Source organism: Pelophylax lessonae (assembly GCF_965119305.1).
Source record: "Pelophylax lessonae genome assembly, chromosome: 5".
In the NCBI taxonomy this organism is placed as follows: domain Eukaryota; kingdom Metazoa; phylum Chordata; class Amphibia; order Anura; family Ranidae; genus Pelophylax; species Pelophylax lessonae.
Window position 1 is genome coordinate 236,834,370 of NC_138772.1, and position 22,454 is coordinate 236,856,823.

The 22,454-nt window shown below is 49.6% G+C and overlaps 1 protein-coding gene across 1 annotated transcript in view; it reads left to right on the plus strand.

Moving 5' to 3' along the window:
- The window catches only part of LOC309556475 (FAST kinase domain-containing protein 3, mitochondrial-like), a gene marked incomplete at both ends in the record, with an annotated part of 318,599 nt that overhangs the window by 172,202 nt on the left and 123,943 nt on the right, over positions 1–22,454 (plus strand). The gene's annotated exons all lie outside the window — the stretch shown is intronic.

Here is a 22,454-nt window from a genome sequence, read left to right on the forward strand (position 1 = left end):
TGCTGGCCAGGGAAGACCCATTGATAGAATTTTTTAAATTTGTATGGGAGTGAAAGAAACTTTGAGATCATATTCCCATTGTCGTATATACGGCAAAGGTTGTTCCTTCACTGTTTCTCCCAGCATCGCATAAAAAAAAGATAGTGCATGTAGGATAAATGATCCCCCCTTGCATAATGTCTCAAATGGGGACAATGCTCGCAAGATATAGCCCTGCCTTTGAAGATGTAAAAGAAAATGTCGAATTTGTAAGATACTTAAAGGATCTAGATTCAGCCCTGGCCATGCCTTAATCTCCGTATGAGATGGCGGGTCTTTCTCTGTCCAAACATCCATGAGGCGCACCCTCCCCACCTGGGCCAACGCAGTCACCCTGTTGTTCATGCAGCCTGGGGGAAATTCAGGATTGCCTAAGATTGGTGTCATTGGAGATATCAATGGCGCTATCTTCGGGTGGCTTTGTACCCTACAGGATTCACGTATTGTAGGCCCAATTGTCGGGTGCGAATAAAGTATATCATTCGCCATGATTGGTGTCCAGGGGGCCAAAGGAACAGGCCGGCCAGCCATACTGTTCTCTAGAGGTACCCATTGTTTTGTAGAGGAATTGCAATGCCAATCCAATACTCGCATAAGATGCAGGGCCCTATAGTATTGGAGAAGGTCTGGTAGACCAATCCCCCCCCCTATCTTTAGGGAGAGTGAGGATCCGCAACCCAATCCGAGGGGATTTGGTGGCCCACACGAAAGATCGAAACAGTGCTTGTATTTGAGAGAAAAACAACCCAGGAACTGATATTGGAAGAGCTTGCATAACGTATAAAATACGTGGCAATATGTTCATTTTGAGTGCACTGCATCGGCCAAACCAAGTCAGTGCAAGTGTTTGCCAACTTTGAATATTCGAGCGAATAGTCCTCAAAAGGGGCAGAAAATTTGCTGAATAAAGATTCCCAGGATCCGCCGTAATATTCACCCCAAGATATTTTATCGAGCTGGTGGACCAATGGAAAGGAAAGGCTGTACATATACATCTCCAGATGTCCAGGGGCACAGAAACATCCAAGGCTGCAGATTTAGAGAGATTTATCTTATAGTGAGATGTGTTGCTGTATACCTGGAGTGCATCCAGTATATTCGGCAAAGATTTAATAGGATTCGTCACAAAAAAAATCAAATCATCAGCAAACGCTGCTAGCTTGTGGTGTTCACCCACCACCTGGACACCTGTGATATTTCCATCCCTGCGTATTTTACACAAGAATGGTTCTAAGGTTAAGATGAAAATCAAAAGGGATAATGGACAGCCTTGTCGCGTACCATTGTTGATCTCAAAGAAATCCGATCTCCACCCATTGACCCGTACTGCCGCCGTAGGCGATGTATATAGGGCCATTATGCAGCCCAACATCTACGGTTCTAGGCCAATGTATGACAGGGTGGCCTGGATAAAATCCCAGGCCACCCTGTCAAAGGCCTTTTCGGCGTCTGTAGAAAGTAACATCATGGGGGTTTGCGTTAATCGAGCATTATGTATCAGATCCACCACTCGGGTCGAGTTATCCCTCACCTCCCTAGTTGGAACAAAACCGACCTGAACCCAGTGTATCAATTGTGGGATATAAGGTATTAATCGGTTTGCCAACACCTTGGCGAACAATTTAAGGTCGGTATTGAGCAGGGAGATCAGGCGATAACTCCCACACAGTGATGGATCCTTTCCCTCCTTATGTATCAGAGTTATATAGGCCCTCAAAAAATCTAAAGGCATACTTCCTCCTTCTCCAATCGAGTTGAAGTATAGTAATAGAGGGGTCTTCAAATGTTGCAAAAATTGTTGATAATATGAAAGGGTATATCCATCAGGGCCGGGAGCCTCATGTCACTTACATGGAGACAAGGCCAGGGTCAGTTCTTTTTCTGTAATTTTGCCCTCCATAGCTGTCGTCTGTTCTGGCGACAGAGGAGGCATACCAGATGCTTGTATGTATGTCATTGCCTCATTGATTTTCTCCTGTGTGTTCTTAATTGCGTCTATGGGTGGCAAATTGTATAGAGCTTTATAATACGCCTTAAATTCCTCTGCGATCTCAACTGAGGAATGAATTTTCCGAACGTTTGTGTTTTGTATATGTGAAATTACTGTGCGTTTTTGTTGGCGGCGCAAAGCTCTCGCCAACATTGTCCCCGGTTTATCTGAAAACTCATAGTATTTTCTTCTGGTTATCATAAGGTTCCGTACTGTTCTTTGAAATAGTAGTTTATTTAACTCTTCCCGTGCTTTCATAAGAAGGGGGATTAGGTGTTCTCTCGCCAGAGACTGTTTATGGGAAAGGCTTAATGTTGCAATACGTTCTAGAAGCGCGGTTACCGCCCTCTCTCGATCCCGCTTGTGTCTGGAGCCTATCCTCATTATTACTCCCCGAATAACACACTTAGGTGCTTCCCATATTATCCTGGGTGTTTGTGACGAGTCAGTGTTATTCGCAAAAAACTCTGTCAGGGCTGCATCAATTTCAGCCCTGGCAGTGGGGGTCTGCAAGAGGGATTCATTTAATCTCCATGTTGCTAATCTCGGTGGTCCAGAGTCCCACTCAAACAGCAGATGAACAGGTACATGATCTGAAAAGGAAAATGAATCTATATGAGTAGCGGCAATCAGAGAGAGGTCATTCTGGGATATCATAAATCTATCTATTCTGGAGTAGGGCTGCCACGACGCGTCGACGTAGTCGACTACAAAAAATCGTCGACGTGCGTGAAAAGCGTCGACGCGTCAACGCGTGACGTCACACGCCCCCTTGCCGGCCGGGTGAAATTCCCCCGCCGGGCTCCGTCCACACCGATGTCTGAGACAAGAGGTGAGCACTGACCGTCTCCAGCACCCCTGTACTCCCTGTACTGCCACAGCTTCTGCCGCAACACATTCGCCATCCTCCCCGATCACCCAGCTATTTAGAGATGTCACATGTGCGGCGCTACACCGGCTTGTAATGGCCTGTACTAGGTGGGAGGGCTTACTGGGGGGTCTGTACTGGGAGGGGGGGCTTACTAAGTGGTCTGTACAGTACAGACCACTTAGCCCCCCTCCCAGTACAGACCCCCCAGTAAGCCCTCCCACCTAGTACAGACCCCTTAGTAAGCCCCCCTCCCAGTACAGACCCCCCAGTAAGCCCTCCCACCTAGTACAGTCTGTACTAGGTGGGAGGGCTTACTGAGGGGTCTGCACTGGGAGGGGGGGCTTACTAAGGGGTTTGTACTAGGTTGGAGGGCTTACTGAGGGTTCTGTACTAGTGTACTGGGAGGGGGGCTTACTAAGTGGTCTGTACAGTACAGACCACTTAGTAAGCCCCCCTTCCAGTACAGACCCCTCAGTAAGCCCTCCCACCTAGTACAATACTGTACTAGGTGGGAGGGCTTACTGAGGGGTCTGCACTGGGAGGGGGGCTTACTAAGTGGTCTGTACTAGGTGGGAGGGCTTACTGAGGGGTCTGCACTGGGAGGGGGGCTTACTAAGTGGTCTGTACTAGGTGGGAGGGCATACTGAGGGGTCTGCACTGGGAGGGGGGCTTACTAAGTGGTCTGTACTAGGTGGGAGGGCTTACTGTGGGGTCTGTACTAGTGTACAGGGAGGGGGGCTTACTAAGTGGTCTGTACAGTACAGACCACTTAGTAAGCCCCCCTTCCAGTACAGACCCCTCAGTAAGCCCTCCCACCTAGTACATACTGTACTAGGTGGGAGGGCTTACTGAGGGGTCTGCACTGGGAGGGGGGGCTTACTAAGTGGTCTGTACTAGGTGGGAGGGCTTACTGTGGGGTCTGTACTGGGAGGGGGCTTACTGAGGGGTCTGTATTAATTACAGGATTAATTAGCTAATCAAAAAAACACTAAATTAAGCAAAAAAAAGAAAAGAAAAATAATCGTTAGATTAGTCGACTAATCGTAAAAATAATCGATAGATTAGTCGACAGACAAATTAATCGTTAGTTGCAGCCCTATTCTGGAGTAGGTATTATGTGTAGCAGAATAGTAGGTATAGTCCCTCTCCCCAGGGTGCATTATTCGCCATGGATCAACCAGGTCTAAAAGGGATTTCTCTTACGTCCTCCGACAGTCGCCGCCCACTTCATATTCATCACCAATGGGGTTATGTCCTTTATTCCGTAGGAGTAGCTAGGCAATAGAATATGTTAATACAAAGATTTTTAACATATCCCACCCCCAGGGGGTGGTCCCCTCAGTACATAACCCTCCACTTCCTGTATCCAACTCAGTTTCAATGTCTAGCTTGTCAGGAGTGGCTGCATGTCTCTATGCTAGGACTTTTGTCTCAGCCTTTTCTTTTCTTTTGATTTTATTTGAGTTTTTTTCTCTTTCTTTACTTAGCTGTTATTTTTACCAGCATTAGTTTAGTTCTTCTGATGAAGAGGATCATGCGGGTTGCGTCTCGGGCTGACCCCCCTGGTCGCAGGTTGTGGGTCAGTGGTTTCTCAGCCCGCCATCGAGCGTTCAGTCAGGTACCGCTCCTGAAGTTTCTGAACGACCCATCCCTGTTCGGTGCAGGGATGCTATGGTGAGGTGGCTACCTCACTGGACGCTGTGCGGTTTCTCAACCCACCATTGCTGCGTCCTGGATGCGACTCTCCCTGTCTCATGTACAGCGGCTTGTTCGCCTGTGCGGGTTCCCCACGCCACCTATGAGGTAAGTGTAAATCTATGTGGGGACCTGTCTGTCTGAGGGCTGTCAGTCTGGGACTGTGTTACCCTGCCTCTGTCACACTGTAAATGTTCCCTATCTCTCTGGTGCATGCTGTGGGCTGCAAGGAGGGGGGCTGTGCTGCACTTCTGTGTCAGACTGTGTGCTGTATAACATGCATGTATCGTGTTGGGGCACATTTCTAAGACCGCTGCGGCGGTCCGCCATGTTTACTGTGCTTTTCACTGTGTGAGGGAGCGGAGTTTTCGGCGCCAAACGACGCCATTTTGTCAGCGCTCGCTCCGGCCGCATGGTAACACTGCTGGCGGCCATTTTCTTGTAGCCTTGCATAGGCTTACACAGAAGCGCCCTGTATTGCATCACATCCCTGGGCGCACCGATCGGAGCAGCAGCAGCAGCATTGGACCTTACAGGTTTTATTTATCTCTGTGTCATTACCTAAGTTTAGCCTTTTCTCCCTGTGGGGGTCTCATATTGGGCTAAGTGTGTGTGTGCGGTGGGCAGCGCTCGCCGCGCTTGTTGTGGGGGCTGTTAACCCTTTCTTTTCCGATCTGCTCTGGGGGCAATGGATTCTCAGGAAAGCAAAATTCCTGCCACCTTGGTGGGCTCACAAGGGACTGTTGTCTCTCTCCCCCCCCCCCCCTCCAGGGGGGGGGTTTTGGCTGCGTTTGTGGCTAATCTTGCTGCTCAGGTGCACCTGCTGGTGGCTGCTCAATCCACGCATGGCCCAGAGTTTTAATTTCCTCTGGTTCGGAGGGGGATGGTGATGGGGCTGCTGTGGCTGGGGTCTCCCTATCGGGGTCCCGTTCCTCCCTGGACCTTGTAGGGTCAGAGGTGGAGGCTGAGGTAGAGGGGGTTGATAATTCTTCCCCTGGCTCGTCTGAAGAGCTTGCACTCATGGATGTATTGGTTGCTTCTATCAAGCAAACACTGCGTTTAGAGGATGAACAATGTCCCCCTGCTGCCTTGGTGGCTTATGGGACGCAGAAAAGGCGCAAAAATGTCGCAGGTGTTTCCCTGCACTGATGTTTTTAACGCGCTGTGAATGAACATTGGCGTAATATACGCAAACCTTTTGCTGTACCGAGTAGGTTTAAGCTACGCTATCCTTTTACGACCGCTACTGATGAGCGTTGGTGTGTCCCCCCTCCGGTGGACCACGCGATAGCAGTTTTGAACAAGTCCACTGCGATTCCTGCTGAAGACACCCCGGTGTTCCGGGATGCCACGGACAAGAGGATGGAGTCCCTTGCCTGTCATACCTATTCTATTATGGGTTCTATGTTTAAAGCCTTATTGCTTCACTTATGGCGGCCCAGGTGGTCGCGAGCTGGACGCAGGTGATTAGACGTGTCCTGGTGGCTGATTCTGCCCTCCAGGCGACTTGGGATATGGTGGATCAAATCCACCAGGGTGTCATGTATTTGTGTGATTCGGACCTGGATATGGTTCCGTTGGCTGCACGTGTACATGGTTTGGCGGTGTTGTCTCGCCGCCTGGTTTGGTTGAAGTGTTGGTCGGTGGCCAATCTTCGCGTAAGACCTTAGCTACTCTGCCTTTTGGTGGTTCTCGCCTTCTTGGTGAATCCCTTGATGCCCTAATTTAGGGGGTCACGGGTGGTAAGAGCACGCTCTTGCCTCGATCCCACAAGACTAGGACGGCTCCTGGTAAGAAGCATGTCTCCTTTCGGCCCCCTCGGGGGTCTTTTTTCGTGCCTTTCGGTCACACTATAGGGGCAAGCCGTCAAAAGGTCGAGGCTAACACACCGGTTCCGCGGCCCACAACAGTGCGGCCTGAAGGGGCGCCCTCACCCGACTCAGGGGTGGGGGGACGCTTGTTCGGTTTTCGCTCAGCCATGGCTGTCCCGGGTTCGGGACAGGTGGGTTCAGAAAATCGTTCGATCTGGGTACAAGATCGAGTTTCTCTCTCGGCCGGAGAGCAGATTTTTTCCCTCAAATCTTCTGCTATCCCCGGAGCGTTTGCGGGACCTGCATCTAGCGGTGCAGAACCTGAGAGCTCGGGGAGTGGTGGTCCCGGTGCCTCATCGGGACAGATTTCGGGGGTTCTATTCCAATCTGTTCACCGTGCCCAGGAAGGAGAGCAAGGTACGTCCGATTCTGGACTTGAAAGCTCTGAACCGCTTTGTGCGGGTGCGCAAGTTTCGCATGGAATCTCTGCGGTCGGTGGTGGCTGCCCTGATTCCAGGGGAGTTCATGGCCTCCATCAACTTGAAGGATGCGTATCTTCACATCCCGATTTTCGAGGGGCACCAGAGGTACCTTCGATTCGCCATAGCGGAAGATCATGCCCAGTTTGTGGCATTGCCTTTTGGCCTCGCCTCGGCTCCGCGGGTGTTCACCAAGGTGCTGGCGCCTGTTCTGGCTTTGTTGAGAGCCCAGGGCATCTCGGTCCTGGGATATCTGGTGTCTGCGACCATCCAGGGTCTGGAGGAGGATCTGTCCTTCACGTTACAGACTCTGCAGGAGTTTGGTTGGACGATCAATTTTCCAAAGTCGACATTGTGCCCATCGGTTCGGTTTTCTTACCTGGGTATGATTCTGGACTCTGTCCAGGCGTAGGTCTTCCTGCCGGAAGAAAAACTCGCAGCTCTTTAGGAGGCAGTCAGGTCCCTCAGGGACGTTCCATCTTCGTCCTTTCGGACGTGCATGCGGTGTCTGGGATTGATGGTCTCGGCTTTCGAGGCGATTTCCTTTCGCTCAGTTTCACACGCGGGATCTCCAAGCGGAGATATTGTCCAGGTGGGACGGGCGTCCGCAGTCTCTGGATCTCCAGATGTCATTGAGTTCTCAGACCAGGAGGGATCTTCTGTGGTGGCTTCTATCCCCCTCAGTATCGGGGGGCAAGTCTTTTCGTCCCCTTTCGTGGACGATGATCGCCACGGACGCCAGCCTGTCTGGCTGGGGTGGTGTTCTGGGCGTTCTGCCCGCCCAGGGTGTTTGGTCGACGGAGGAATCCTCCCTTCCGATCAACGTTCTGGAACTGCGAGCGATACTCCTCTGTCTTCGTCGTTGGAACCCGGTTCGGGTGCAGACGGTCAATGCCACGGCGGTGACTTACATCAATCACCAAGGGGGCACCAGGAGTGCCCGGGCGGCTCGAGAAGTGGCCGCGATTCTGTCTTGGGCCGAGACGCATGTCCCGGCAATATCGGCAGGTCACATTCCGGGGGTGAAAATTTGGCAGGCGGTTTTTTCTGAGCCGTCGAACCCTGGACCAGGGAGAATGGTCCTTTCACCCGGCTGTCTTCCAGATGTTGTGCGCGAGGTGGGGTCTTCCGGAGGTAGACCATTTCGCGTCTCGTCTGAACTACAAAGTACCACGGTTCGTGGCAAGGAGTGCGATCCTCGGGCAGACGCGTCGGACGCGTTGGTTGCCCCGTGGCATCAGTACCATCTGATGTATGCGTTCCCACCGATTCAATTGCTGTCCAGGTTCCTTCGCGGAACCGACCACGGTGATTCTTGTGACACCGGACTGTCCTCGCCGGTCCTGGGACGCAGACTTCGTAAATCTGGCAATCGACGCCCCGTGGCGTCTGCCTTTTCGAGAAGATCTTCTGTCGCAAGGACCGATCTTCCATCCTGCTTTACAGTCGCTGGCCTTGACGGCCTGGCGGTTAAAACCGAGGTCCTGAAGAACAGGGGTCTTTCCCCTGAGTTCATTTACACCTTAATAAATGCGAGGGAGTCTTCCTCGGAAGGTTTATTACCGTACTTGGAAGGCGTATTTTGCCTGGTGCGTATCCAGGGGTTTCTCTCCTGACACTTATTCGGTGTCTAGGGTGTTGCCCTTCCTTCAGACGGGTGTTGACCAGCGTCTGGCGCTGGCCACGATCAAGGGTCAAGTGTCTGCTTTGGCCGTTCTTTTTCGGCGGCCTGTGGCATCTGATTCTTTGGTTAGCACTTTTGTGCGGGGGGTACGTCATCTGATCCCTCCTAGGAGGGAACCTCTTACCCCTTGGGACTTGAATCTAGTTCTGTCAGTATTGCAGCGTGCTCCTTTTTGAAAGGTTCAGGGAGATCTCGCTGTCTTTGTTGTCCAGGAAGGTCGCCTTTTTGGTGGCTATCACCTCGACTCGACGAGTGTCGGGGCTGGCAGCCTTGTCCTACAAGTCTCCGTGTCTGGTTGTGCATTTGGACAAGGTGGTCTTGCGACCTAACCCTTCTTTTCTTCCAAAAAGGGTTTCGGACTTTCATCTCAATGTGGACATTGTCAAACCTTCGCTTTGCGCGAAGCCGAAGCATCCGACGGAGGTGTTGCTTCACTCCTTGGATGTTGTCCGGGCGATTAGAGTCTATTTCACATCGACTGAGTCTTCTCGCAAGTCTGATGCCTTGTTTGTCCTTCCGGGAGGTCCTCGGAAGGGCATGGCGGCGTCGGCTTCTACAATCGCCAAATGGATCAGACAGACCATTGATCAGGCCTATGCTTTGAGGGGAAAAGTTCCCCCTGTACCTGTGAAGGCGCACTCTACCAGATCTCTGAGTACGTCTTGGGCCTGTCGTCATGGGGCCTCTGTGGCCCAGGTGTGTGAGGCGGCGACTTGGTCGACCGTACACACTTTCACGATATTCTACAGAGTAGATGTTCAGGCATCGGCTGATGCTTCCTTTGGCCGCAAGGTTCTTAGTGCGGCAGTTCCCTAGAGCCCTTGTTACGGGTTCCTTGGCTTTTTGGGATTTTTGTTTTTTCCCTGGGTTCTCTTGCTCCTGTTGAGCGAGTGTTTTGTTCTTATGCCCAACTGGTTTCCTTCCTTTGGTAAGGTTCCTTTCTCTGATGGGGAGACGGCGTTGCCTTGGGCGCGGCTGTGTTCTTCCCACCCCTCATGTTTACACTGCTTTGGGACTTCCCCATTGGTGATGAATATGAAGTGGGCGGCGACTGTCGGAGGACGTAAGAGAAAACGGAATTTTTGTAAAATCTTACCTGTAAAATTCCTTTCTCTGAGTCCTCCGACAGTCGCCGCCCCCGCCCCTCTTTTGGGGTTTTGATGTACTCTCTACTGCTATTCCACTGAAACTGAGTTGGATACAGGAAGTGGAGGGTTATGTACTGAGGGGACCACCCCCTGGGGGTGGGATATGTTAAAAATCTTTGTATTAACATATTCTATTGCCTAGCTACTCCTACGGAATAAAGGACATAACCCCATTGGTGATGAATATGAAGTGGGCGGCGACTGTCGGAGGACTCAGAGAAAGGAATTTTACAGGTAAGATTTTACAAAAATTCCGTTATTTCCCTCTTCAATCTGTTTAATCGGGATATTCCTCGTGAAGTGTCTGAGGGGCTCTGGTGAAAAGTTGAAGTTTCCCCCCATTATCAGATGCCCCTCTTGAAATTCCAATGTAATCGATGTTAAAGACTGCATGAAGGGTTTTGATTGGCGTTGGGGAAGTATACATTCACAAGAGTAATTACTCTTTGTCCCAGCATCCCTTTAATCATCAAATACCTGCCCTGGGGGTCGGCCATAGGGCCCTAAATGCCCATGGTATATTTTTGGATATGACTATACTCACGCCTTTCGCTTTAGGATGGGCGAGGGGACATGGTATGCCCAAGGAAAATTCCTATTATACAATCTGGGGATCACATCTTTCTTAAAGTAGGTTTCTTGAAAAAACGCTATATGAGTGTGGCTTCGTCGCATATCGGATAACAGTCGTGAGCGTTTTTCCGGGGTGGACATCCCTCGAACATTTAAAGAAGTCAATTTAAGATTTGATATCATCTCACCTGCTGGGGGCGCCATGTCTCACCTCTGTGTCCTCGTCTCGGCCGGATGGGTGGGGGAGAAAGAAGAAGAGAAAAAGAGAAAAAAAAAGAGAGATAATAACAACAAAAAAAAAAAAAAGGGGAGGGAAAGAAAAAAAAAAGTTTTTTATTTATACTTTGATTATTCTTCCCCTTTCCTATAGGTCCGCAAGTAATACATTTTTTAACCTTGCGCAATTTAGCGCTGCCTAATGTGGGGGAGGTAGAGGGCCTAATAGCTCCGTAGAGTATGAAAAAAAGAAGAAATACAAAATATGAGTACACATAGCCCCAGCCTGCAGGCGACTGCCCTATATCTTATTGAAACATATGGGGAGATAGAGACAGGGGAGAACAGGTTAAAACAATATGGAGGGATATTATGGTCTTGATCAAAGCATAATAATAACTACATCACATTATCTACTCCCCTCCTGTAACTTCATCTTATGAGTCCATTGCTCCCCTGTGTCCCACCCCCCCACTTGATGTTTATCACATATCCCTCCCTCCTCTATTTCCAAGTTCCCCTGGCCCCTAAGGGGCCCAAAGATAACCAAAGTCTTCTAAGAGATTTATGCACACAGTATTATTAATTTGCTCTCTTCACACAGTAGGCACGGGATCTTCCCATATGTTTCTAGAGATATCAGTTCCATGTTGCTGACCCCTTAAATGTTGAGCTCTGTTGGAAAGGGGGGTTAAAGAGAGTTGGTTACGAGGGACTGGCGGAGTGTCCAAAAAGGTGAAAAGTCCCGGCGCTTGGTCCAACCAACGCAAGACATAAGAGGATCCCCCCTTCTGGACAACCAGGTGGAAGGGATTCCCCCAATGATAGGTAGCTCCCACTGAGCGTATTACCTCCAATAGAGGCTTCAGTAGGGCCCTCATCTTTAACCACTTGCCTACTGTGCACTTAAACACCCTTCCCATCCAGGCCAATTTTCAGCTTTCAGCGCTCTCACACTTTGAATGACAATTGCGCGGTCATGCTACACTGTACCCATATGAAATTTTTATCATTTTTTTCACACAAACAGAGCTTTCTTTTGGTGGTATTTAATCATCTCTGGGTTTTTTATTTTTTACAAAAAAAAAGAAAAAAGACAGAAAATTTTGAAAAAAAAAAAAAAGTTTTTCTTATTTTCTGCGAGTAAATTTTGAAAATAAATTTTTCTCCCTCACTGATGTGCGCTGATGAGGCGGCACTGATGGGCACTGATAGGCTGCACTGATGGGCACTGATGAGGTGGCACTGATGAGGTGGTACTTATGGGCACTGATGAGGAGGTACTAATATGCCGCACTGATGAGCACTGATAGGCGGCACTGATAGGCGGCACTGATAGGCGGCACTGCTGGGCACTGAGAGGTGGCACTGCTGGGCACTGAGAGGTGGCACTGCTGGGCACTGAGAGATGGCACTGCTGGGCACTGAGAGGTGGCACTGCTGGGCACTGAGAGGCGGCACTGACGGGCGGCACTGATAGGCGGCACTGATGGGCACTGGCGGATGGCACTGATGGACACTGACGGGTGACAGTGATGAGCACTGACGGGCGGCACTGATGAGCACTGATGGGCAGCACCATCAGTGCCCACACTCAGTGCCCATAGTGCTGCCAGTCAGTGCTCATCAGTGCCTAGATGAGCAGGCACTGATGGGCACTGACTGGCAGCACTATGGGCACTGATTGTGGGCATTGATGGGGGCACTGATGGCGGGCACTGTGGGCACTGATGGTGGGGGCAGTGTGTGTGTTTTTTTACCTTCAGTAATCAGGGCACTGGTGATCAGTGCCCTGATTACATTTGTCTGTGTCCCCAGCGGCTGTCGGCTCCCCCTCCTTCCTCACACTGCAGTGTCTGTGTGAGGAAGGAGCGCCGGCGATGAGAGATGATCTCATATGTTTACATATGAGATCATCTCTCATTGGACGGCTTGATCACGTGGTGAATGGCCGCTGTGATTGGCCATTCACCACGATCTGTGATCGGCCGTGTCCAAGGGACACGGCCGACACAGATTCCCCCCGATGCGCGCTCGCAGGAGCGCGCGGGGGGGCGTGTCACTGGAGGCCGTTTAAAAACGGCCTCCCGAAAATTCGAGTCCGCGCTGCAGCCGTATATAGGCTGTAGCGCGGATGGGAAGGGGTTAACGTGCGCCGTGATAAATCTGGGAGTAGACGTATGGTAGACCCCTCATTATCCATAGGACCCCTTGCCCAGGCTTTCCTCATAATCTCTTCCTTTATAGAGAAGAAATGTACTCTTATTAGCTCATCCCGAGGGTGGTCTTTGCCTAGACTTCGGGGGGCACGTGCTCTGTGGACCCGGTCCAGTTCTATTGCCTCTGTGGGGGGTCGCTCCAAAAGCTCATTAAAGGTTGTGGTTATTTTACACCTCAATTCTGGTCCCTGAATTGACTCTGGGAGTCCGCGTAGCCGAACATTATTTCGTCTGCTGCGATTTTCTGCATCATCTAGTTGCAATTGCAGGATTTTTCACTGCCTTTGTATTACTGTATTTGAAGTTTCCAGAGCAGTTACTTTGGAAGATAATATGGTGTGTCCTGATTCTACCACTTCCACTCTGTTTTCTGTATAATCTATTTGTTGTTTAAGTGAGTTAATCTCTTGAGTAAGAGTACTTACGATGGATGCCGCCATCTCTGTGATGTCTTGTTTAGTGGGTATGGTAGCAAGGATTTCCTGCCATTCCATAGTCTGAGATCGCCATGTCAGGGCCGACTGAATCGGAGACACCGCCGCACCTTCCAGATGAGGTGCCATTGAAGAGGCTGAATGATGTGGGCTCTAAGCACAGACGTCCTGTGTCTCCATCAAAGGAGCGCTTCCCTTCTCAGTCCGTTTACCCGCCGCATGTCCCACCGCGGGCGGGTGGGTCGGCGCCATCTTGGAACGGTCCTTTACTGACTGACCAGTCAGAGGGGTGCGTCTCAAAAAATATGCCGAAATATCGGCTCTGCTAATGTCTGCCTTAGTCCCCTGTGATCTCACACCAGCAGGCATAGAGGAGGGAGGGGAATCACTGGCTGCATAGGGCTGTAGCACCTCTCAGATCACGGAGTTCTGTGGAATGAGACTCTACGGTGCCATTGCTTGACCACGCCCCGTATGTAGATTGTTAGACCAGTATTCTGCAATGCCTTTTGTGCAGGCACCAAGGACTATCTGGTCATTCAGCCAATGTGTGTTTAAACGCCAGAGTGAAGGACCAAAAGTGGGGAGCATGTCCATCTCCACCATGAGTGGGGCGTGATCAGACACCCCCAGGGGCTGAATACTAGCACCGGTTATAAGAGGGAGAGTGAGGGGGGTAGCAAAGACCATATCAATACGGGACATTGTACAAAAAGGAATCTGATTGACAAGTGAATTACCTAACATCTGGATGCCTCCATCTCCACACATCTGTAAGACCATACACCTGCACCGAGTCCATAAGAGACTAAAAAACCCTTCCCTCCCCCTGCAAACGGTCCAAAGCAGGGTCAATCACAGCATTATTATCGCAAATGTATACCACTGAGCCATTAGGCAGGGAAAGGGTGTATGAGGTAACCCTAGTCAGGACTTCAGCAGAAAAAGGTGGAGGAATATACAGATTCACCAAATTTAAAATTGATCAACCAATCTGTAATGATAAAACAACGAATCTACCCTCAGATTCAGTTTTGACTTGAATAACTCCAGCTTGGAGGGATTTGGCCAACAATATGGAGACCCTCCTGGAATATGAGGTATGGAAAGCGTGAAAGGAGCGTGCTATCCAAGTTTTTTTCAATGAAAGGTGTTTAGGGGTTACCAAATGGGTCTCCTGCAGACAAACTATGGGAGGTTTGTATTTCTTAAGAAATGAGAAAACCAGGGAGCGTTTGCAAGGTGAATTCAATCCTCTAACATCCCATGAAAGAATCCTCAACCGATTAGATATATTAACAGGTCATAAAACATATGAACGAATGTCCGATACCCCAAAGGGCATCCAATGTTCCATAGCCAGCATAGCTGAGTGATTAAAGTAGAGGAGACATATTGGAGGCACTGATAAACAATTGGTAAAAGATTTAAAAAACTAAAATACCACAAAAAACAAAAACAATGGTATATTTGGATCCCAACCCACCCATCCTGCTCATCCATCCCAATTATAGAGAGCCGATGACCCAAACAAGAGAAAACAATAGTCCGTAAACTCTAAGATGAGAGCATCACAACCAGGTAGGGGGTAAAAACAAGGATGAAGAACGGAACATCATGTGCGATCCTTTTCAGGGAAAACAAATGCGAAGCTACCAGAAAAGTACGCTACAGCCTCTTGAGCATACTGGACAGGATGTCGGCCGTGAGAACCACAACATTGACATTGTACAGGGTGACTGCACATGTCGCAGGGGAAATCATACTCAGCGGGATAAGGACGGTAAACGGGATAGTGTAAAATCAACTGACTTGGGGTTATTTGTTTCCCAGTGAGAAAACCGGAACCGTAGGAAAGTCTAAACGATCCATAGGGAAGTAACAATAGAATCCTCAGTGTTTAGCACCTTCGAGAACGTTGCGAGCCACCAAAAGTTTCATCCAACCAGAAGAAAGCATCAGCAGGTGAAGTGAAGAAGTGGGATTTGCTGGCATGCATGACTTTAAGTTTCGCTGGATCTAGCATGGAGTATGGTATGTCTTAATCTCGAAGTCTAGCTTTAAGGGAGGTAAAGGAAGCTTTGCGCGTCGGCCGGAAAATCTGGGAATATGCGGATAATCATCAAGCATCGTGATAGCCTTTTAAAGGCGCAGTGCACACCCGTAGCGGCGGACTTGCTGGGACCTGTGGTGCCTTTGTAACCTCACTTAGCCTCAGGGGCGTTAATATTTGGCGATTGGGCTCAGATTGCTCTCTCTTAGGCCATTGCTCCTGTTTTCAGGAGGAGCTTCTGTTTAACCCCCTGCGGTGCAGGTTTCCGGTGTTTCCCCGTTTCCCTGTCTGCTCTTTACATTATTTCTGTACAAACCTACTGTTTGGCCATATGTCTAACATGGATTCCCCAAGTTTGTCTGTGACCCCCGATGTATCATTGGGGCCCTCTTCTGATGCTCATGATGTGACTTTATTGTCTGTGATGCAAGAAATGTCCAGAAAAATGGACAAAGTTATTGCGGCAGCATTTAGTAAGAAATGCCCTCGGCCCTCGCCTGCCTCATCTCAAACCTGACCGCTGACCGGGCTGTGCGACTGTAAGTGTTGTGCGACTGTGCTCTGGGACTGACCGGGCTGGGTGACCTAGTGTTGTTCGACTGACCGGGCTGTGCGACTGTGAGTGTTGTGCGACTGTGAGAGTTGTGCGACTGACCGAGCTGTGCGACTGACCGAGCTGTGCGGCTGACCAGGCTGTGCGACTGACCGGGCTGTGTGACCGTGAGTGTTGTGCGACTGACCGGGCTGTGCGACTGTGAGTGTTGTGCGACTGTGAGTGTTGTGCGACTGACCGGGCTGTGCGACTGTGAATGTTGTGCGACTGTGAATGTTGTGCAACTGACCGGACTGTGCGAATGTGAGTGTTGTGCGACTGGGAGCGTTGTGCGACTAACCAGGCTGTGCGATTGTGAGTGTTGTGCGACTGTGAGTGTCAAGTGAGTCTAGCAGAGTACCAGAGGGTGAAAATGTAGAGTTAGGAAGCCAGGAAATAGCCACACAGGATAGACTTAAATTACTGAATCCCCATTAGATTACATTAGTAGGTACAATGCCCGGGGGGTGTGGAGATGCGACTCAGTGTGCATCTTGTGATATGTATGCATTCCTCGATCATGCGTATACAAATGCGCAAAATGTAACCCGTTGCGTGATGTTGGGGAAACCAGTTAGGAACCAGCATTGCTGGAGCAGAGCGACGCCCCTAGCTGCCAGGGGAAGAACTCCTCCAGTGAGGCCGGGAGAAAGGGAAAGGAAAGACAGGTGCTGGTGGTAGGGGACTCAATCATTAGAAGGACAGACAGTGCAATCTGTCACAAAGACTGTGAGCTCCGAACAGTCTGTCGTTTACCGGGCACTCGGGTTCGGCACATCGCGGATCGGGTGGACAGATTACTGGGTGGTGCTGGGGAAGACCCAGCTGTCATGGTACACGTGGGTACCAATGACATAGGCAGAGGGAGATGGAGAGTCCTAAACGATTTCAGGGACTTAGGCGCTAAGTTAAGGAATAGGACCTCCAAGGTAGTATTTTCAGAAATACTACCAGTACCTCGAGCCACACCAGAGAGGCAGCGGGAGATAAGGGAAGTTAACAAGTGGCTGAGGAGCTGGTGTAGTAAGGAGGGTGTTCGGGTTCCTGGAGAACTGGGCCGACGCGACTTCTCAGTCGGCCACTGGCTCTTTGGTAGGGACGGATTGCACCTAAATGGGGAGGGTGCAGCCTTACTGGGTGAGAAGATGGCCATAAAGTTAGAGGGGCTTTTAAACTAGGTGATGGGGGGGAGGGTACAGATGTAGAATTAGCCAGTGGAGAGCAAGATTCAGAGGGCACAAATGGGGACATTAGCGGTAGAGTGTTCAGAGCTCCTAAACCCAAGGTGGGTATGGGAAAAAAATCACAAGAGCAGCCTAAAAACATCAAATGAGAATATATGTAACCGGTCAAAATTACAAGGTTTGTATACCAATGCCAGAAGCCTGGCCAACAAGATGGGAGAGCTGGAGCTGCTTATGTTTGAGGAGGACTTAGATTTTGTGGGGATAACAGAGACGTGGTTCGACAGCTCTCATGACTGGATGGCAACCATTCAGGGGTATTCCCTTTATTACAGAGATAGAGAAGGTAAAAAAGGGGGAGGGGTATTTCTGTATATTAAGAACAGTGTACAGGTAAATATGAGGGATGATATTAATAATGGAGCTATGGACGAGGTAGAATCCCTATGAGTAGAACTTCAAAGGGAAGGCGCTGTGGGGAAGGTAATATTGGGTGGATTCTATAGACCCCCCAACCAGAGGGAGGAGGGGGAGGCGGACCTCCTTTTACAGATAGGATTGGCAGCAAGGTTGGGAAATGTCATTATAATGGTGGACTTTAGTTATCCAGATATAGACTGGGCAGAAGGAACTGTGCATTCAGCCAAGGCTCGGCAGTTCCTAAATGTTTTGCAGGACAATTTCATGGGTCAGATGGTGAATGCACCGACAAGAAACAATGCGGTACTTGACCTACTGATTACCAACAATACAGACCTGTTTACGGATATAGAAATACGGGGCAACTTAGGAAACAGTGACCATAGGTCAATTAGTTTCAGTATTAATCATAGTAATAGGAAACATAAGGGTAATATAAGAACACTGAATTTCAAAAGAGCCAATTTCCCAAAACTTACTCTCTGCTAGAAAATATCAAATGGGATAGAACCCTGGGAACAAAGAACACGGAGGAAAAATGGGAGTGCTTCAAGAGCATACTTAACAAAGGGATTGGCCAGTGCATTCCAAAGGGAAATAAATTTAAAAGAGCAAAACTAAACCCTGGGTGGCTAAACTCCAACATAAAAATGCATATAAATGCTAAAGAAAAGGCCTTCAAAAAATACAAGACTGAGGGGTCATTGGCAGCATTCAAGAATTACAAAGAGTGTAATAAGAAATGTAAAGACGAAATCAAGGCAGCTAAACTAGAACACGAGAGACATAAAGCGGAAGAGAGTAAAAAGAACCCCAGGAAATTCTTTAAGTATATGAACAGTAAGAAAGCGAGGCCAGAACATATTGGCCCCATAAAAGACAACAAAGGAGATTTGGCCACAGAGGACAGAGAAAAGGCGGTAGTGTTAAATTCTTCTCTTCAGTCTTCACAAAAGAATAGGGGGGCTACACTAACCCAGCTTGTAAGGCCAAACTAAACTCGAACTAAACTAGAGAAACTTAACATAAATAAATCACCGCGACCGGATGGCTTGCACCCGAGGGTTCTTAAAGAGCTCAGCCAGGTGATTGCAAGACCATTATTCTTGATCTTTAAGTTAAGATAGTTTACAGATGGATATGGTGCCAGCTGATTGGAAAAAAGCCAACGTGGTACCAATATTTAAAAAAGGGCTGAGATCTATCCCGGGTAACTATAGGCCGGTCAGCCTAACATCAGTAGTCTACAAGATTTTGGAGGGGATGTTAAGGGACCACATACAAGACTTTAGTAATGAAAATGGTATTATTAGTAGTAATCAGCATGGATTCATGAAAAATCGTTCTTGCCAAACCAATCTATTAACTTTCTATGATGAAGTGAGCTGCCACCTAGATGAAGGTAAGCCTGTGGATGTGGTGTATCTGGACTTTGCAAAGGCCTTTGACACTGTTCCCCACAAACGCTTACTGTTCAAACTAAGGAAGGTAGGTATGGACCATAAGGTGAGTACCTGGATAGAGAACTGGCTCCAGGGGGGAGTGCAAAGGTTGGGGATTAATAGGGAATACTCGGATTGGGCGGGTGTGGAAAGTGGGGTCCCCCAAGGTTCTGTCCTGGGTCCAATCCTGTTTAATATATTCATAAATGATCTAGAGGAGCGGATATCTAGTACAATCTCAGTATTTGCGAATGATACTAAACTAAGCATGCCAATACCTTCTATGCAGGATGTGGAAACCTTACAAGCAGACCTGAACAAAATAATGGGGTGGGCAACTACATGGCAGATGAGGTTTAATGTTGAAAAATGTAAAGTAATGCACTTGGGTGCCAGAAACCAGAAAGCAAGCTTCTCACTAGGGGGAAACCTCTGCGTGAGTCTATGATGGAAAAGGACCTGGTGGTACTGGTAGACAACAGGCTTGGCAGTGGCATGCAATGCCAAGCCGCTGCAAGCAAAGCCAACAGAATACTGGGATATATAAAAAAGGGGATTCACTCCAGAAATAAAGAGATTATTCTCCTACTCTACAAGACTCTGGTCTGGCCACATCTGGAGTATGCAATCCAGTTCTGGGCACCGGTCCTCAGGAAGGATGTGCTGGAACTGGAGAGAGTCCAGAGAAGGGCAACAAAATAATTAGGGGAATGGAGGACATCAGCTATGAGGAAAGACTACAAGCACTGAACTTATTCTCTCTAGAGAAGAGACGATTGAGGGGGGGATATGATATCAATGTACAAATACTGTACTGGCGACCCTAGCATAAGGAGCAAACTATTCAGAGAAAGGGAATACAATAAGACACGTGGCCACTCACTAAAACTAGAGGAAAGGGGGTTTAACCTTAAAATATGTAGGGGGTTCTTCACTGTAAGAGCAGTAAGGATGTGGAATTCTCTTCCGCAAACAGTCGTATCAGCAGGGAGCATCGATAGTTTCAAAAAACTATTAGATGGGCACCTTAAAGTTTGTGTAGACTCAGCGGCCATTTTCCTGTGGTTTCCCTTCGAAAATAGCGGCAGCCATGTTTTTGGAGCTCAGATGGGTGGTAATTCGGCGGTGGAAAGTCCTCGGCCTCTAGTGCTCATAGCCAGACATGTATTTTACTGTGCAGAAGCTTCCTGTGAGCTGTGGTGGTAAGTGCCTGGTGCTCCCTCTCCCTCTTACATCGTTAGTGCTGTGCTGGGCATTGTGGTGCGGACAGCGCGGTGGGGGTGTCCCTTACAGTGTATTTTTACACTTGTGGTGCAGTTTTCACCATCCATTATGGAGTCACTGAAACACGTGACGGCGGTTCTGGAGTCCTTGGTGTCCAAAGTGGATTTAGTACTGGACAAAGGGGCTACCAAAAAGTGTCCCCTGCCTTCACCTGCTTCCTCTGTCTCTTCAGATCCAGGGTCTGAATCGGCCGCCATGGATGCCAGTTACACCTCAGGGTCTGCGTCCACGCACCCACATACTCGGATAGTGAGGATGGTTCCTCTGTTCCTCTAGCCGCACAAGAAAAGGCGCTAGTGGTTGCACTGATTGTATTAGTGTGGGAAACCTTACATTTGGAAGATGCGACTGATGCAGCATCAGAGGCGCTGGTCACCTTTGGCACCCACAAGTCCTCCAAAGTGGCAAGGGTATTCCCCTTTCCCCCCTTCTTTGAAGATATTGTCTCAAAACAGTAGAGGTCCCCAAAACGTACCTTTGCAATCCTAAAGCGTTTTTTCAATGCGATTCCCTTATGAGGAGTCCCTCCTTAAAAAATGGACGGTACCTCCTGTAGTGGACTCCCCAGGTTCCAGGTTGAACAAAGCAATGGTTATACCGGTAGAGGCGTCCCCGGTCTTTTCTGATCCGGCTGATAGGAGGTCGGAGGCCTTGACCCGCCATATGTTCACTTTGGCTGGGTCGGCACTTAGCCCGGTGTTTGCCATCACCCTGTTATCATAAGCTATGACTGAATGGGCAAATGTTTTGCTCCGGGACCTGGAGGAGAAACCGCTCCCTCTTGAGTTTGTGGAGATGGCGGATCAATTGGTCTAAGGGCTACAGTTCATCTGTGACGCCTCCTTGGATGCCGCTCCCTTGCTTTCTAGGCTGTCTCTGCAATGGTCCTGCAATGCATCATCTGGCTGAAATGTTGGTCCGCGGACCAGGCTTCTAAGAAGGCCTTGTCCGATCTTCCATTCGTGGGAGATCGTCTGTTTGGAGCTTCCTTGGGTAACATCATCAAAGGCCTCACAGGGGAAAAGAGTACTCTTCTTCCTCAGGCTTCCAAGGGTAAGGAGTCCCGTCGCAGACCTGGAGCCTTGTCGTTGGTCCAGGGTGGGTAGGAGATGCCAAGACCCTAACCAAGCTGCGGCGGTTCGTGGAGTCTGAAGTGCTTACGGTGTCTGGTGGAGTGCTTGGAGCCCTCGGGAAGCACTAGGAGCATCTGTCAAAGGAGGTACCTGCTCAGGGGTGCCCTGTTCCGTAACAATTGGTGGCAAGCGGCGGGATCGTTACCACAGCCAGAAGGACAGCTACAGGAGACACCATTCCGTGGATTTACAAGTTGGGGGCAACGCATGTCTCAGTTCAGCAACCCTTAAAGTTACAGGATGGAACCAGCAGTGGAGTACAGATATTCTCTGAAAGAATATGACCGTATGGTGTGGTTATGGCTGAACTTCTTCGGACCCAATCCACTGGAGAGATCCAAGCTGTTCGTGAGTAACTTAGTGTTCAGGACTCTGCTAAACAGAGCAGAGAGAGAGGGCCAGCTGGCACGTTGGGAGGAACTCCAGGGGCAGGTACAGTTAAGGGAAGAGGAGAACCCAGTCTCCATTCCCCAGCGGCAGCCTGATTTATTGGGAATTGGGAGCCCAGTCTCCATTCTCCAGCGGCAGGCTGAGTTACAGGGGGCAGAGACAGTCAGTCCTGTCGCCCAGCAGCAGATTGATTTGTTGGGAATTGGGAGCTCAGTCTCCATCCCACAGCAGCAGAGTGTCCTGCAGGGAACAGAGAGCCCAGTCTCCTTTCCCCAGCAACAGGACACTGTATTGGGAGCAGAGACAGTCGGTCTCCCTCCCCAGGGGCTGGAAGTATATTTGGGAGAGGAGCTTGTTACCCCCTCTCCCCATTGGCAGAGTGATATCCAGGGAATTGGGAGCGCAGTCTCCATCCCTCAGCGGCAGATTGAGTTACAGGGGGCAGACACAGTTGGTCCTGTCCCCCAGTGGCAGATTGAGCTATTGGGAATTGGGAGCCCAGTCTCCATCCCACAGCAGCAGCCTAACGTACCAGGGGGAGACAGTAAGCCCCCCCAACAGTGCAGATGGGACCGTGGTCTCTGCACTCACAGCACAGGGGGTAGGGACAGTCGGTCCTGACCCCCAGCAACAGGGCTGTTTAGCCAAAGGGAAGACAGTCTGTCTTCCCCCACAGCAGCCTGGTGGTGTATCTAAAGGGGAGACAGTCGGTCTCCCCCTCCAACAACCCGTCTCCAACCAGGCTACTTCTGTGGTAGCGCTGGCACCAGGGCAGAGTACCGCTGGTCTCTGCCCAC